The sequence below is a fragment of the Protopterus annectens genome, chromosome 2.part1 (genome assembly GCF_019279795.1).
Source record: "Protopterus annectens isolate FY-2018-M chromosome 2.part1, PAN1.0, whole genome shotgun sequence".
Taxonomy (NCBI): Eukaryota; Metazoa; Chordata; order Ceratodontiformes; family Protopteridae; genus Protopterus; species Protopterus annectens.
In genome coordinates, this window is record NC_056729.1 from 1,823,084,204 (window position 1) to 1,823,102,952 (window position 18,749).

Below are 18,749 nucleotides of genomic sequence, written 5' to 3' on the forward strand. Positions count from 1 at the left end.
CCAGTTCTATAACAGCATTTTACTGACATTGTTAAACCCAGTGCTTTAACACCTTATTACTGACATTGTTAAACCCAGTGTTGTACCAGCATTTTACTGACAGTGTTAAACCAAGTGCTGTAACAACATTTTACTGACAGTGTTAAACCCGGTGCTGTAACAGCATTTTACTGACAGAGTTAAACCCAGTGCTGTAACAGTATTTTACTGACAATGTTAAACCCAGTACTGTATCAGCATTTTACTGACAGTGTTAAACCCAGTGCTGTAACAGCATTTTACTGACATTGTTAAACCCAGTGCTGTAACAGCATTTTACTGACAGTGTTAAACCCAGTGCGGTAACGGTATTTTACTGACATCGATAACCCCAGTACCATAACAGCATTTTACTGACATTGTTAAACCCAGTGCTGTAACAGCATTTTACTGACATTGTTAAACCCAGTGCTGTAACAGCATTTTACTGACATCGTTAAACCCAGTGCTGTAACAGCATTTTACTGACATTGTTAAACCTAGTGCTGTAACTGCATTTTACTGACAGTGTTAAACCCAGTGCTGTAACAGCATTTTAGTGACATTGTTAAACCCAGTGCTGTAACAGCATTTTACTGTCAGTGTTAAACCCAGTGCTGTAACATAATTTTACTAACAGTGTTAAACCCAGTGCTGTAACAGCATTTCACTGACAGTGTTAAACCCAGTGCTGTAACAGCATTTTATTGACATTGTTAAACCCAGTGCTGTAACAGCATTTTACTGACATCGTTAAACCCAGTGCTGTAACAGCATTTTACTGACAGTGTTAAACCCAGTGCTGTAACAACATTTTACTGACAGTGTTAAACCCAGTACTGTAAAAGCATTTTACTGACAGTGTTAAACCCAGTGCTGTAACAGCATTTTATTGACATCGTTAAACCCAGTGCAATAACAGCATTTTACTTACATTTTTAAACCCAGTGCTTTAACAGCACTTTACTGACATTGTTAAACCAAGTGCTGTAAGAGCATTTTACTGACATCGTTAAACCCAGTGCTGTAACAGCATTTTACTGACATCATTAAACCCAGTGCTGTAACAGCATTTTACTGACAGAGTTAAACCCAGTGCTGTAACAGTATTTTACTGACAATGTTAAACCCAGTACTGTATCAGCATTTTACTGACATCGTTAAACCCAGTGCTGTAACAGCATTTTACTGACTATGTTAAACACAATGCTGTAACAGCATTTTACTGACAGTATTAAACACAGTGTTGTAACAGCATTTTACTGACAGTGTTAAACCCAGTGCTGTAACAGCATTTTATTGACATTGTTAAACCCAGTGCTGTAGCAGCATTTAACTTACATTCTTAAACCCGTCCTGTAACAGCACTTTACTGACATTGTTAAACCCAGTTTTGTAACAGCATTTTACTGACAGTGTTAAACCCAGTACTATAACAGCATTTTACTGACATCGTTAAACCCAGTGCTACAACAGCATTTTACTGACATTGTTAAAACCAGTGCTGTAACAGCATTTTACTGACATCGGTAAACACAGTGCTGTAATAGCATTTTACTGACATCGTTAATCCCAGTGCTGTAACAGCATTTTACAAACAGTGCACCCAGTGCTGTAACAACATTTTACTGACATCGTTAACCCCAGTGCTATAGCAGCATTTTACTGACATTGTTAAACCCAGTGCTGTAACAGCATTTTACTGACATTGTTAAACCCAGTGCTGTAACAGCATTTTATTGATATCATTGAACCCAGTGCTGTAACAGCATTTTACTGACATTGTTAAACCCAGTGCTGTAACATCATTTTACTGACATCATTAAATCCAGTGCTGCAACAGCATTTTACTGACATCGTTAAACCCAGTACTGTAACAGCACTTTACTGACATCATTAAACCCAGTTCTGTGTCAGCATTTTACTGACTATGTTAACCTCCGTGCTTTATCAGCATTTTTCTGACAGTGTCAAACCCAGTGCTGTAACAGCATTTTACTGACATTGTTAAACCCAGTGCTGTAACAGCATTTTACTGACAGCGTTCAACCCAGTGCTGTAACAGCATTTTACTGACATTGTTAAACCCAGTGCTGTAACATCATTTTACTGACAGTCTTAAACCCAGTGCTGTAACAGCATTTTACTAACATTGTTAAACCCAGTCCTATAACAACATTTTACTGACAGTGTTAAACCCAGTGCTGTAGCATGTTACTGACATCTTTAAACACAGTGCTGTAACAGCATTTTACTAACATCATTAAATGCAGTGCTGTAACAGCATTTTATTGACATTGTTAAAACCTGTGCTGTAACAGCATTTACTGACATTGTTAAACCCTATGCTTGTTAGAAAAATATGTATTTAAATATATGTGAAATGCTAGTTTAAAAGAAAAGTAGTTAATAATGTGTTTTATTCTATTAATCATATAACAGAAGGGATAAAATTCATGTGTAAATGCAAGTAACTTCTGAAACTGCAGTGTGCTTTGACCCCTGACCCTGGCAGCTGCCAGCTCAGAAAGCTCAATGTTATGTTTTTCATAAGTGATTATCTGCTGGGTCAGGAAATTGAACATATAAATTTTCCGCTCCCTTCCAGAGTCCTTGTATAATAAAATCTTTTCCTTCCTGTAGTTTCAGAATTCAGCCTTGTAAGATTAGAACGCAGCTGTGTAAGAGAATGAATTAAAAACTGAATCTGCTATTGTATTGTACTGATAAGAGAAGTAAACTTACAGGAAGACATTATAACTGACCAGCTGGATAGCAAGGCCATTTTGTAGTTAAAGGAATTTTTTTTTAAATGCATTACATCAGCATTATTAAATGAATAGAATACTGTTAGTAAAAGTGATGTAGATGCCTTGTGACTAATCACGTTAGTAAAGTGGGAATAACTTGAATGCAGACTGTATAAAACATTCAGTATTTCCCACCTTATGTTAGACAAAATTCTATACTTGTATTGTATGATCTTTTGCCTCCTGGTGTACACTAGTAAACTTTTGCATCTGAACTGCCTGTGTTGTTGACTGTCATTTTGAAAAGCCTAATGATTTACAGTCTGATTTTTAACAATTTATTTGACAGTTTGGTCCTTTCGAGACGGAATTCCCTTGGTAAGCTACAGGTCAGAGTGTATGGGTGGTAATAAATCTGCGCAGGAGAAGTTGCCAAAATGGTTCTTCTTGAGTGAAAAGACCTCCGACTGAATTGTTGTGTGTAAAGAGGCTGTCCACTTTCTGATCTGTGGCCGAAGAGAGGAATTTGAACACTTTCAAAACCAGGAGGCTCAGGTAGGAAGAATTTGCCTTTTTTTTCTGTTTTAGATCAGGGACTAGGTTACAGTATATTGTTGTCAAGATTTGTTTTTGCAGATCAGGGACAGAAGGAAGTACTGTATTTTTTGTCATAAGATCAGGGTAACAGAATAAGGTAGACAGTTATTCTAGATAAACTGTAAACAGGAACTAAGAATTTGACATCACGTGATAAAAAGGGGTTACGTAGCATTTTCTTTGACATGGGTAATCAGTGCACTAAAACCTCGCAAGATCCGACCCTAACCAAAGACGCAAAATACATGCAATTACAGCGTGCTGATAATGTTAGGTATTATACAAGATGGGTTAACAAATATGAATTTGATGGTAAACTAGATAAACTTTCACTAGTTAAACTCCTTAAACAGCTTAAATCTGATGCAGGAGGTCAGGCAAAAAGCAGCTAACTAGGCATACCTCAAGCACACAGGTGGATTGAGGAAGCAAATCGTAGAGAACAGAAGCTTAAAAATTCAAAAACATTATTTTTAGACAAAGAGGATAATAACTTGGTAATAGCTACAGCTCCTCCTCCTCCTCCCTTGCCCCCTCTCTTACCCTTTTCAGGATATGAAGCGAGTGGACAGGCTGGTCCACCTCCACGTTATCCTGAAGTTTCAATAAGACCACAACCATTTGTTAGGGATCCTATTGAGACTAGGTCTCGAACGCGTAAAACACATAGGGACACAGAATCATACCAGATAGAGATGAATCTACAGCATTAGAGTGAGGAAGAAATATGCCCACTTATAGAAGTTCCAAATCCTCAGGCAGGACAAGAAGGGCAAAATCCTACACTCCTAGTATATAGACCATGGACACCAGAAGACATCCGGAAGGCTACTGAGGGAATCCCCCATCCGAAAGTTAATTTTGCGAAATTTTTAGATTTACAAGGCATGAGGTTAAGTTACCACTTGAATGGGGAAGAAGTAGAAAAAGTAGTAAGACAAATTATAGGTCCAGATTGGCACATGATTTGTGGTACCTGAAATCCTCGTGATGCAGAACTTAGGCCACTCCCCACATAGTGACGCAGAATTAGACAACAGAGTGAAAGGTCTGACAGACCGAATCTCTGAGAAATGGAAACCTAGAGCAGACTGGACTTGCATTAATCAATGCATACAACAGGAAAATGAGGCAATAGATGGATATTATGCCAGATTTTTAGAATGTTTTAATAATCATAGCGGTATGTCGGTTCCTGAGAACCAAACACATGATTCCCCATATGAACAACAATTAAAAAATGCATTTTTGAAAGGTTGCGTTGCACCTATTAGTAGCTTCATTACGAAGCATATGATAGATCATCGAACAGGGAGGCTACAAGCCTTACTCAAATACGCCAGACATGCTGAAAGACATTTTAATAGTAAAAGAAAAAGAAGGCGCAAGTCTTCACTGTTGACGACGGAGCTGAAGTATTTGTATTACAGTCAGGTAAAAAGGGCAAGAAAAAGAATGCCCAGGGAAACAAACAGTCTGACAAACGATCAGAAGATATTGAGGAAAGGAAAAAAAGAGGTGAGTGCTTCAAGTGTGGAAAAAAAGACCATCTAGCTAGGGACTGTAAACAAAATAAGAAAGCAATGACAGAAGATAAAGGAGATGAGGACTGACTATATGATAGTTAGGATACATCATATGAAAGTCAGGAATCACCAGTAACAGCTAGAATAGAAAAGACAAATACCAATATAGCATTGTTGATCCTGGAGCTCTACCTAGCAGATACAAAACCGGAAGTGACACTTCTGGTGGAGGGAAGGGAAGTCAAATTCCTGTGTGACTCAGGAGGAGGATAAAAGAAGTAATCCCTAGATTTGGCATTCCGGAAAGGATTTATAGTGACAACAGCACACATTTTGTGAATCAAACGATTCACCAGCTTGGGAGATTTTTTGGTATATCCTTAAAGAACCATTGTGCTTACCACCCACAGTAAGCAGGACTGGTGGAAAGGTACAATGGTACCCTCAAAAGTAAGCTTAGGATGCTAGTTGAGGAAACCCAAAAGAATTGGATATACTGTCTGCCTTTAGCACTGCTGAGTTTGAGAATGGTTCCAAATGTAAAAGGTTTGACTCCCTTTGAAATAGTTTTTGGGAGAGCATATTATGTGCCTCAGTGGAAAGCTCTCATGCCTGCAGAGCAAGAGGCTGACAGTTCATTAGCAGAGTATATGAAGAAATTGTTAAGGAATAAATCTGTTTTGCAGTTTAACTCTTTTTCAGATAAAAGACAGACCAAACCGGTAGAAGCAGTTTTGGAAGCAGGATCCTGGATCTGGATCAAAGTAACGAAGAAAAAAACTTGGTGAGTCCAAAGTGGGAAGGTCCGTACCAGGTCCTGTTGGCAACACCTACTGCAGTCAGAGTAGCTGAGAGGACGTCCTGGGTTCATTTGATGCATTGTAAACCGGTAAAGAACTTTTAACTTGATAAAAACTTTGTGACTGATACACAACAAGGGCAAAATGGCCAAGAGTAAAACAAACAGAAAAACAGAGCAACCCCAGAACTATTGCATAATTATTTTGTTAGCTGTGCATTTGTTGACTATAAGTGTGACAATTTTTCTCTTATTGTGTTTTTTTCCTGCACTCAACCACACAAGTGAAAGTGAGAAGACGTGATGAACTGTCTATAGACTGGCATCCAAATTTTAACACATACCTGGCCATGAAACGTGTGTATGCAGAGACTATTAACATTTCAAATTGCTGGGTTTGTACAGCTATACCAACAGCATATGGAGGACTGTTAATGTCCGCTGTCCCTCTGGGGATAAATGAGACTTGGGAAAATTTGCTTTTTGATACAGGAACTGTGAGATCACAGGACAAAATAGCTTTATTGTTACCTGTCACACAAAAAGGAGTTGTATGTTTCTACAAAAATGACACCCTCTAGGTGGGCTGGAGCAATTGCAATATAACCATATCTTACTGATGTGGTAGTAGAAATAGTAATGGCAATATCTTTTGCAATACTAATTATGACTCATATTTAAACATATTGAAAACAACTATGAGTGACATTCAAAAAAACCCTGTTTTGTTTAAACAATTGTCAGTTATAGATCAGAAAATGTTTCATGCAGGGCTGATGCGTATTAGTACTAAAGTAGAAAACCGTTATTTTATTTGTGGAAAAAAGGCATATAAATGGTTACCTGAGAATTGGTCCGGCAGTTGTTTTTTGGGTTATCTGGTTCCAGCAATAAGACATACTGCAGAATTACCTTTGGGTAAGATACGAAATGTAAGGGAAACAGCTCGAAAATCTGAAGATCCAGTTAAGAAACCTGTGAATCCAGTTGGGAAGATTGAAGCTGGTTGAAAAGACCATAATTCAGTAAAAGACAAAAGTGAATTGACTCATATAGACTTGGGTGACAGTGTTATATCCTGGGCAGGAATACTACCAGCCTACGGAGCAGTCAAATCAATCTGGGAGCTGAGGAAGCTGTCAAAATTTCTCAAAGTAATGAATAATACAACTTTTTCCGCCCTAGAATTGGTGACTGATGAACTGAATGCAATGGGAACCGTTGTGCTACAAAATCGAATGGCTCTTGACTTCACCCTAGCGGCGAGAGATGGTACATGTGCACTTATCAAAGAAGAATGCTGTGCTTTTATCCCTGACAATCGTCACGAGATAAATAATCACCTAGAGGTAATTCAGCAAGTATCAGCCATGACTGAACCAGGCCCAAACCCACTGACGGACTTTTTCCAGAATCTGTTTGGGGGGGTGGGGCTCCATCCTAATGAACATTCTAATTGCTATTTGTGTGGGTATACTCCTAATAGGAGCATGTGTTTGCTGTGGAATTCCCTGCACGAAAAGATTAATCAAAGATTTTGTTGATATATCTGTTACTGAAACTTTTTACCAAGATATTGAAATTGAAAGATTGATTTCAGATGATGCTTTTTCTGAAGTATAGATTAGATGACTCACCTAGCTGAAAATCCTGAGCGGGAAAGGCTAGGAGATGAAATGACACTATGCATACTTCAGAATAGAATAAAAAGTATTAATAGGGGGGAAATGTTAGAAAAATATGTATTTAAATATATGTGAAATGCTAGTTTAAAAGCAAAGTAGTTAATAATGTGTTTTATTCTATTAATCATATAACAGAAGGGATAAAATTCATGTGTAAATGCAAGTAACGTCTGAAACTGCAGTGTGCTTTGACCCCTGACCCTGGCAGCTGTGAGCTCAGAAAGCTCAATGTTATGTTTTTCATAAATGATTATCTGCTGGGTCAGGAAATTGAACATATACATTTTCCGCTCCCTTCCCGAGTCCTTGTATAATAAAACCTTTTCCTTCCTGTAGTTTCAGAATTCAGCCCTGTAAGATTAGAACACAGCTGTGTAAGAAAATGAATTAAAAACTGAATCTGCTATTGTATTGTACTGATAAGAGAAGTAAACTTACAGGAAGACATTATAACTGACCAGCTAGATAGCAAGGCTGTATTGTAGTTAAAGGAAGTTCTTTTTTAAATGCATTACATCAGCATTATTAAATGAATAGAATACTGTTAGTAAAAGTGATGTAGATGCCTTGTGACTAACCACGTCAGTAAGGTGGGAATAACTTGAATGCAGACTGTATAAAACATTCAGTATTTCCCACCTTATGTTAGACAAAATTCTATACTTGTATTGTATGGTCTTTCGCCTCCTGGTATACACTAGTAAACTTTTGCATCTTAACCTCCTGTGTTGTTGACTGTCATTTTGAAAAGTTCAATGATTTTACAGTCTGATTTTTAACAATTTATTTGACAATGCTATAACAGCATTTTACTAAAATCATTAAACCCAATGCTGTAACAGCATTTTACTGACAGTGTTAAACCCAGTGCTGTAACAGCATTTTACTGACATTGTTAAACCCTGTGTTGTAACAGCATTTTACTGACAACGTTAAACCGAGTTCTGTAACAGCATTTTACTGACATTGTTAAACACAGTGCTGTAACAGAATTTTACTGATAGTGTTAAACCCACTGCTGTAATAGCATTTTACTGACATCGTTAAACCCAGTGTTGTAACAGTATTTTACTGACATTGTTAAACCCAGTGCTGTAACAGCAATTTACAGACTTCGGTAAACCCAGGGCTGTAACGGCATTTTACTGACATTGTTAAACCCATTGATGTAACAGCATTTTACTGACATTGTTAAACCCAGTGTTATAACAGCATTTTACTGACATCGTTAAACCCAGTGCTGTAACAGCATTTTACTGACATTGTTAAACCCAGTTCTGTAACAGCATTTTACTGACATCGTTAAACCCAGTGCTGTAACAGCATTTTACTAACATTGTTAAACCCAGTGCTGTAACAGCACATTACTGACATCATTAAACCCAGTTCTGTAACAGCATTTTACTGACATTGTTAATGCCAGTGCTGTAACAGCATTTTCCTGACAGTGTTAAACCCAGTGCTGTAACAGCATTTTACTGACATCGTTAAACCCAGTTCTGTAACAGCATTTTACTGACATCGTTAAACCCAGTGCTGTAACAGTATTTTACTGACATTGTTAAACCCAGTGCTGTAACAGCATTTTACTGACACAGTTAAACCCAGTGCTGTAACAGTATTTTACTGACAGTGTTAAACCCAGTGCTGTAACAGCATTTTACTGACATTGTTAAACCCAGTGCTGTAACAGCATCTTACTGGCATTGTTAAATACAGTGCTGTAACAGCATTTTACTGACATTGTTAAACCCAGTGCTGTAATAGCATTTTACTGGCAATGTTAAACCCAGTGCTGTAACAGCATTTTACTTACATTGTTAAACCCAGTGCTGTAACAGCATTTTACTAACAGTGTTAAACCCAGTGCTGTAACAGCATTTTACTGACATTGTTAAACCCAGTGCTGTAACAGCATTTTACTGACATCATTAAACCCAGTGTTGTAACAGCATTTTACTGACATTGTTAAACCCAGTGCTGTAACAGCATTTTACTGACATCATTAAACCCAGTGCTGTAACAGCATTTTACTGACATCGTTAAACCCAGTGCTGTAACAGCATTTTACTGACATTGTTAAACCCAGTGCTGTAATAGACTTTTACTGACAGTGTTAAACCCAGTACTGTAACAGTATTTTACTGACATTGTTAAACCCAGTGCTGTAACAGCATTTTACTGACAGTGTTAAACTCAGTGCAGTAACAGTATTTTACTGACATCGATAACCTCAGTACTGTAACAGCATTTTACTAACAGTGTTAAACCCAGTGCTGTAACAGCATTTTACTCACAGTGTTAAACCCAGTGCTGTAACAGCATTTTACTGACATCGTTAAACCCAGTGTTGTAACAGCAGTTTACTGACATTGTTAATCCCAATGCTGTAACAGCATTTTACAAACAGTGCTAAACCCAGTGCTGTAAAAGCAGTTTACTGACATCGTTAACCCCAGTGCTATAGCAGCATTTTACTGACATTGTTAAACCCAGTGCTGTAACAGCATTTTACTGACATTGTTAAACCCAGTGCTATAACAACATTTTACTGACATCATTAAACCCAGTGCTGTAACAGCATTTTACTGACATTGTTAAACCATTGCTATAACAGCATTTTACTGACATTGTTAAATCCTGTTCTATAACAGCATTTTACTGACATTGTTAAACCCAGTGCTGTAACACCATTTTACTGACAGTGTTAAACCCAGTGCTGTAACAACATTTTACTGACAGTGTTAAACCCAGTGCTGTAACAGCATTTTACTGACAGAGTTAAACCCAGTGCTGTAACAGTATTTTACTGACAATGTTAAACCCAGTACTGTAATAGCTTTTACTTACAGTGTTAAACCCAGTGCTGTAACAGCATTTTACTGACATTGTTAAACCCAGTACTGTAACAGCATTTTACTGACAGTGTTAAACCCAGTGCGGCAACGGTATTTTACTGACATCGATAACCCCAGTACCATAAGAGCATTTTACTAACAGTGTTAAACCCAGTGCTGTAACAGCATTTTACTGACATTGTTAAACCCAGTGCTGTAAGAGCATTTTACTGACATTGTTAAACCTAGTGCTGTAAGTGCATTTTACTGACAGTATTAAATCCAGTGCTGTAACTACGTTTTACTGACAGTGTTAAACCCAGTGCTGTAACAGTATTTTATTGACATTGTTAAACCCAGTGCTGTAACAGAATTTTACTGACATCGTTAAACCCAGTGCTGTAACAGTATTTTACTGACAGTGTTAAACCCAGTGCTGTGACAACATTTTACTGACAGTATTAAACCCAGTGCTGTAACCACATTTTACTGACAGTGTTAAACCCAGTGCTGTAAAAGCATTTTATTTACATTGTTAAACCCAGTGCTGTAATAGCATTTTACTTTCATTTTTAAACCCAGTGCTGTAACAGCACTTTACTGACATTGTTAAACCCAGTGCTTTAACATTTTACTGCCACTGTTAAACCCAGTGCTGCAACATCATTTTACTGAAATCATTAAACCCAGTGCTGTAACAGCATTTTACTGACAAAGTTAAACCCAGTGCTGTAACAGCATTTTACTGACATTGTTAAACCCAGTGCTGTAACAGCATTTTACTGACATTGTTCAGCCCAGGCTGTAAAAGCATTTTAGTGACTATGTTAAACACAATGCTGTAACAGCATTTTACTGACAGTATTAAACACAGTGTTGTAACAGCATTTTACTGACGGTGTTAAACCCAGTGCTGTAACAGCATTTTATCGACATTGTTAAACCCAGTGCTGTAGCAGCATTTAACTTACATTCTTAAACCCGTCCTGTAACAGCATTTTACTGACATTGTTAAACCCAGTGCTGTAACAGCATTTTACTGACAGTGTTAAACCCAGTACTATAACAGCATTTTACTGACATCGTTAAACCCAGTGCTACAACAGCATTTTACTGACATTGTTAAAACCAGTGCTGTAACAGCATTTTACTGACATCGGTAAACACAGTGCTGTAATAGCATTTTACTGACATCGTTAATCCCAGTGCTGTAACAGCATTTTACAAACAGTGTTAAACCCAGTGCTGTAACAGCATTTTACTGACATCGTTAACCCCAGTGCTATAGCAGCATTTTACTGACATTGTTAAACCCAGTGCTGTAACAGCATTTTACTGACATTGTTAAACCCAGTGCTGTAACAGCATTTTACTGACATCATTAAACCCAGTGCTGTAACAGCATTTTACTGACATTGTTAAACCCAGTGCTGTAACATCATTTTACTGACATCATTAAATCCAGTGCTGCAACAGCATTTTACTGACATCGTTAAACCCAGTACTGTAACAGCACTTTACTGACATCATTAAACCCAGTTCTGTGTCAGCATTTTACTGACATTGTTAATCCCAGTGCTTTAACAGCATTTTTCTGACAGTGTTAAACACAGTGCTGTAACAGCATTTTACTGACATTGTTAAACCCAGTGCTGTAACAGCATTTTACTGACAGCGTTCAACCCAGTGCTGTAACAGCATTTTACTGACATTGTTAAACCCAGTGCTGTAACATCATTTTACTGACAGTCTTAAACCCAGTGCTGTAACAGCATTTTACTAACATTGTTAAACCCAGTCCTATAACAGCATTTTACTGACATTGTTTAACCCAGTGCTGCAGCATTTTACTGACATCTTTAAACACAGTGCTGTAACAGCATTTTACTAACATCGCTAAACACAGTGCTGTAACAGCATTTTACTGACATTGTTAAAACCTGTGCTGTAACAGCATTAACTGACATTGTTAAACCCTATGCTTGTTAGAAAAATATGTATTTAAATATATGTGAAATGCTAGTTTAAAAGAAAAGTAGTTAATAATGTGTTTTATTCTATTAATCATATAACAGAAGGGATAAAATTCATGTGTAAATTCAAGTAACTTCTGAAACTGCAGTGTGCTTTGACCCCTGACCCTGGCAGCTGCCAGCTCAGAAAGCTCAATGTTATGTTTTTCATAAGTGATTATCTGCTGGGTCAGGAAATTGAACATATAAATTTTCCGCTCCCTTCCAGAGTCCTTGTATAATAAAATCTTTTCCTTCCTGTAGTTTCAGAATTCAGCCTTGTAAGATTAGAACCCAGCTGTGTAAGAGAATGAATTAAAAACTGAATCTGCTATTGTATTGTACTGATAAGAGAAGTAAACTTACAGGAAGACATTATAACTGACCAGCTGGATAGCAAGGCCATTTTGTAGTTAAAGGATTTTTTTTTTAAATGCATTACATCAGCATTATTAAATGAATAGAATACTGTTAGTAAAAGTGATGTAGATGCCTTGTGACTAATCACGTTAGTAAAGTGGGAATAACTTGAATGCAGACTGTATAAAACATTCAGTATTTCCCACCTTATGTTAGACAAAATTCTATTCTTGTATTGTATGATCTTTTGCCTCCTGGTGTACACTAGTAAACTTTTGCATCTGAACCTCCTGTGTTGTTGACTGTCATTTTGAAAAGCCTAATGATTTACAGTCTGATTTTTAACAATTTATTTGACAGTTTGGTCCTTTCGAGACGGAATTCCCTTGGTAAGCTACAGGTCAGAGTGTATGGGTGGTAATAAATCTGCGCAGGAGAAGTTGCCAAAATGGTTCTTCTTGAGTGAAAAGACCTCCGACTGAATTGTTGTGTGTAAAGAGGCTGTCCACTTTCTGATCTGTGGCCGAAGAGAGGAATTTGAACACTTTCAACACCAGGAGGCTCAGGTAGGAAGAATTTGCCTTTTTATTCTGTTTTAGATCAGGGACTAGGTTACAGTATATTGTTGTCAAGATTTGTTTTTGCAGATCAGGGACAGAAGGAAGTACTGTATTTTTTGTCATAAGATCAGGGTAACAGAATAAGGTAGACAGTTATTCTAGATAAACTGTAAACAGGAACTAAGAATTTGACATCACGTGATAAAAAGGGGTTACGTAGCATTTTCTTTGACATGGGTAATCAGTGCACTAAAACCTCGCAAGATCCGACCCTAACCAAAGACGCAAAATACATGCAATTACAGCGTGCTGATAATGTTAGGTATTATGGCGGTATTAGGTATTAGGGCTGCACAGTGGTGCAGCGGTTAATGTTGTCGCCTCACAGCAAGAGGTTCTCCGGTTCAATTCTCGGCTGGGGTGCCTTCCGTGTGGAGTTTGCATGTTCTCCCTGTGTTCGCGTGGGTTTCCTCCGGGTACTCCGGTTTCCTCCCACATTCCAAAGACATGCATCTGGAGCATTTCTCCTCGGGCCTCCGCTGAAAACAGGCTCTATGGAACCTAGTCGGACATTCCCGGTCAACAAATGTTAAATAAATAAAAATAAAATTATTCAAGATGGGTTAACAAATATGAATTTGATGGTAAACTAGATAAACTTTCACTAGTTAAACTCCTTAAACAGCTTAAATCTGATGCAGGAGGTCAGGCAAAAAAGCAGCGCCAACTAGGCATACCTCAAGCACACAGGTGGATTGAGGAAGCAAATCGTAGAGAACAGAAGCTTAAAAATTCAAAAACATTATTTTTAGACAAAGAGGATAATAACTTGGTAATAGCTACAGCTCCTCCTCCTCCTCCCTTGCCCCCTCTCTTACCCTTTTCAGGATATGAAGCGAGTGGACAGGCTGGTCCACCTCCACGTTATCCTGAAGTTTCAATAAGACCACAACCATTTGTTAGGGATCCTATTGAGACTAGGTCTCGAACGCGTAAAACACATAGGGACACAGAATCATACCAGATAGAGATGAATCTACAGGATGAGAGTGAGGAAGAAATATGCCCACTTATAGAAGTTCCAAATCCTCAGGCAGGACAAGAAGGGCAAAATCCTACACTCCTAGTATATAGACCATGGACACCAGAAGACATCCGGAAGGCTACTGAGGGAATCCCCCATCCGAAAGTTAATTTTGCGAAATTTTTAGATTTACAAGGCATGAGGTTAAGTTACCACTTGAATGGGGAAGAAGTAGAAAAAGTAGTAAGACAAATTATAGGTCCAGATTGGCACATGATTTGTGGTACCTGAAATCCTCGTGATGCAGAACTTAGGCCACTCCCCACATAGTGACGCAGAATTAGACAACAGAGTGAAAGGTCTGACAGACCGAATCTCTGAGAAATGGAAACCTAGAGCAAACTGGACTTGCATTAATCAATGCATACAACAGGAAAATGAGGCAATAGATGGATATTATGCCAGATTTTTAGAATGTTTTAATAATCATAGCGGTATGTCGGTTCCTGAGAACCAAACACATGATTCCCCATATGAACAACAATTAAAAAATGCATTTTTGAAAGGTTGCGTTGCACCTATTAGTAGCTTCATTATGAAGCATATGATAGATCATCGAACAGGGAGGCTACAAGCCTTACTCAAATACGCCAGACATGCTGAAAGACATTTTAATAGTAAAAGAAAAAGAAGGCGCAAGTCTTCACTGTTGACGACGGAGCTGAAGTATTTGTATTACAGTCAGGTAAAAAGGGCAAGAAAAAGAATGCCCAGGGAAACAAACAGTCTGACAAACGATCAGAAGATATTGAGGAAAGGAAAAAGAGAGGTGAGTGCTTCAAGTGTGGAAAGAAAGGCCATCTAGCTAAGGACTGTAAACAAAATAAGAAAGCAATGACAGAAGATAAAGGAGATGAGGACTGACTATATGATAGTTAGGATACATCATATGAAAGTCAGGAATCACCAGTAACAGCTAGAATAGAAAAGACAAATACCAATATAGCATTGTTGATCCTGGAGCTCTACCTAGCAGATACAAAACCGGAAGTGACACTTCTGGTGGAGGGAAGGGAAGTCAAATTCCTGTGTGACTCAGGAGGAGGATAAAAGAAGTAATCCCTAGATTTGGCATTCCAGAAAGGATTTATAGTGACAACAGCACACATTTTGTGAATCAAACGATTCACCAGCTTGGGAGATTTTTTGGTATCTCCTTAAAGAACCATTGTGCTTACCACCCACAGTTAGCAGGACTGGTGGAAAGGTACAATGGTACCCTCAAAAGTAAGCTTAGGATGCTAGTTGAGGAAACCCAAAAGAATTGGATATACTGTCTGCCTTTAGCACTGCTGAGTTTGAGAATGGTTCCAAATGTAAAAGGTTTGACTCCCTTTGAAATAGTTTTTGGGAGAGCATATTATGTGCCTCAGTGGAAAGCTCTCATGCCTGCAGAGCAAGAGGCTGACAGTTCATTAGCAGAGTATATGAAGAAATTGTTAAGGAATAAATCTGTTTTGCAGTTTAACTCTTTTTCAGATAAAAGACAGACCAAACCGGTAGAAGCAGTTTTGGAAGCAGGATCCTGGATCTGGATCAAAGTAACGAAGAAAAAAACTTGGTGAGTCCAAAGTGGGAAGGTCCGTACCAGGTCCTGTTGGCAACACCTACTGCAGTCAGAGTAGCTGAGAGGACGTCCTGGGTTAATTTGACGCATTGTAAACCGGTAAAGAACTTTTAACTTGATAAAAACTTTGTGACTGATACACAACAAGGGCAAAATGGCCAAGAGTAAAGCAAACAGAAAAACAGAGCAACCCCAGAACTATTGCATAATTATTTTGTTAGCTGTGCATTTGTTGACTATAAGTGTGACAATTTTTCTCTTATTGTGTTTTTTTCCTGCACTCAACCACACAAGTGAAAGTGAGAAGACGTGATGAACTGTCTATAGACTGGCATCCAAATTTTAACACATACCTGGCCATGAAACGTGTGTATGCAGAGACTATTAACATTTCAAATTGCTGGGTTTGTACAGCTATACCAACAGCATATGGAGGACTGTTAATGTCCGCTGTCCCTCTGGGGATAAATGAGACTTGGGAAAATTTGCTTTTTGATACAGGAACTGTGAGATCACAGGACAAAATAGCTTTATTGTTACCTGTCACACAAAAAGGAGTTGTATGTTTCTACAAAAATGACACCCTCCAGGTGGGCTGGAGCAATTGCAATATAACCATATCTTACTGATGTGGTAGTAGAAATAGTAATGGCAATATCTTTTGCAATACTAATTATGACTCATATTTAAACATATTGAAAACAACTATGAGTGACATTCAAAAAAACCCTGTTTTGTTTAAACAATTGTCAGTTATAGATCAGAAAATGTTTCATGCAGGGCTGATGCGTATTAGTACTAAAGTAGAAAACCATTATTTTATTTGTGGGAAAAAGGCATATAAATGGTTACCTGAGAATTGGTCCGGCAGTTGTTTTTTGGGTTATCTGGTTCCAGCAATAAGACATACTGCAGAATTACCTTTGGGTAAGATACGAAATGTAAGGGAAACAGCTCGAAAATCTGAAGATCCAGTTAAGAAACCTGTGAATCCAGTTGGGAAGATTGAAGCTGGTTGGAAAGACCATAATTCAGTAAAAGACAAAAGTGAATTGACTCATATAGACTTGGGTGACAGTGTTATATCCTGGGCAGGAATACTACCAGCCTACGGAGCAGTCAAATCAATCTGGGAGCTGAGGAAGCTGTCGAAATTTCTCAAAGTAATGAATAATACAACTTTTTCCGCCCTAGAATTGGTGACTGATGAACTGAATGCAATGAGAACCGTTGTGCTACAAAATCGAATGGCTCTTGACTTCACCCTAGCGGCGAGAGATGGTACATGTGCACTTATCAAAGAAGAATGCTGTGCTTTTATCCCTGACAATCGTCACGAGATAAATAATCACCTAGAGGTAATTCAGCAAGTATCAGCCATGACTGAACCAGGCCCAAACCCACTGACGGACTTTTTCCAGAATCTGTTTGGGGGGGTGGGGCTCCATCCTAATGAACATTCTAATTGCTATTTGTGTGGGTATACTCCTAATAGGAGCATGTGTTTGCTGTGGAATTCCCTGCATGAAAAGATTAATCAAAGATTTTGTTGATATATCTGTTACTGAAACTTTTTACCAAGATATTGAAATTGAAAGAATGATTTCAGATGATGCTTTTTCTGAAGTATAGATTAGATGACTCACCTAGCTGAAAATCCTGAGCGGGAAAGGCTAGGAGATGAAATGACACTATGCATACTTCAGAATAGAATAAAAAGTATTAATAGGGGGAAATGTTAGAAAAATATGTATTTAAATATATGTGAAATGCTAGTTTAAAAGCAAAGTAGTTAATAATGTGTTTTATTCTATTAATCATATAACAGAAGGGATAAAATTCATGTGTAAATGCAAGTAACGTCTGAAACTGCAGTGTGCTTTGACCCCTGACCCTGGCAGCTGTGAGCTCAGAAAGCTCAATGTTATGTTTTTCATAAATGATTATCTGCTGGGTCAGGAAATTGAACATATACATTTTCCGCTCCCTTCCCGAGTCCTTGTATAATAAAATCTTTTCCTTCCTGTAGTTTCAGAATTCAGCCCTGTAAGATTAGAACACAGCTGTGTAAGAAAATGAATTAAAAACTGAATCTGCTATTGTATTGTACTGATAAGAGAAGTAAACTTACAGGAAGACATTATAACTGACCAGCTAGATAGCAAGGCTGTATTGTAGTTAAAGGAAATTCTTTTTTAAATGCATTACATCAGCATTATTAAATGAATAGAATACTGTTAGTAAAAGTGATGTAGATGCCTTGTGACTAACCACGTCAGTAAGGTGGGAATAACTTGAATGCAGACTGTATAAAACATTCAGTATTTCCCACCTTATGTTAGACAAAATTCTATACTTGTATTGTATGGTCTTTCGCCTCCTATTATACACTAGTAAACTTTTGCATCTTAACCTCCTGTGTTGTTGACTGTCATTTTGAAAAGCCTAATGATTTTACAGTCTGATTTTTAACAATTTATTTGACAATGCTATAACAGCATTTTACTAAAATCGTTAAACCCAGTGCTGTAACAGCATTTTACTGACAGTGTTAAACCCAGTGCTGTAACAGCATTTTACTGACTTTGTTAAACCCAGTGCTGTAACAGCATTTTACTGACATCGTTAAACCCTGTGTTGTAACAGCATTTTACAGACATTGTTAAACCCAGTGCTGTAACAGAATTTTACTGATAGTGTTAAACCCACTGCTGTAATAGCATTTTAATGACATTGTTAAACCCAGTGTTGTAACAGTATTTTACTGACATTGTTAAACCCAGTGCTGTAACAGCAATTTACAGACTTCGGTAAACCCAGGGCTGTAACGGCATTTTACTGACATTGTTAAACCCATTGATGTAACAGCATTTTACTGACATTGTTAAACCCAGTGTTATAACAGCATTTTACTGACATCGTTAAACCCAGTGCTGTAACAGCATTTTACTGAC

The 18,749-nt window shown here is 37.9% G+C and overlaps 1 protein-coding gene across 1 annotated transcript in view; it reads right to left on the reverse strand.

Annotated features, from left to right (window-relative positions):
• The window catches only part of LOC122795045, a 430,192-nt gene that overhangs the window by 290,597 nt on the left and 120,846 nt on the right, over nucleotides 1–18,749 (reverse strand). The gene's annotated exons all lie outside the window — the stretch shown is intronic.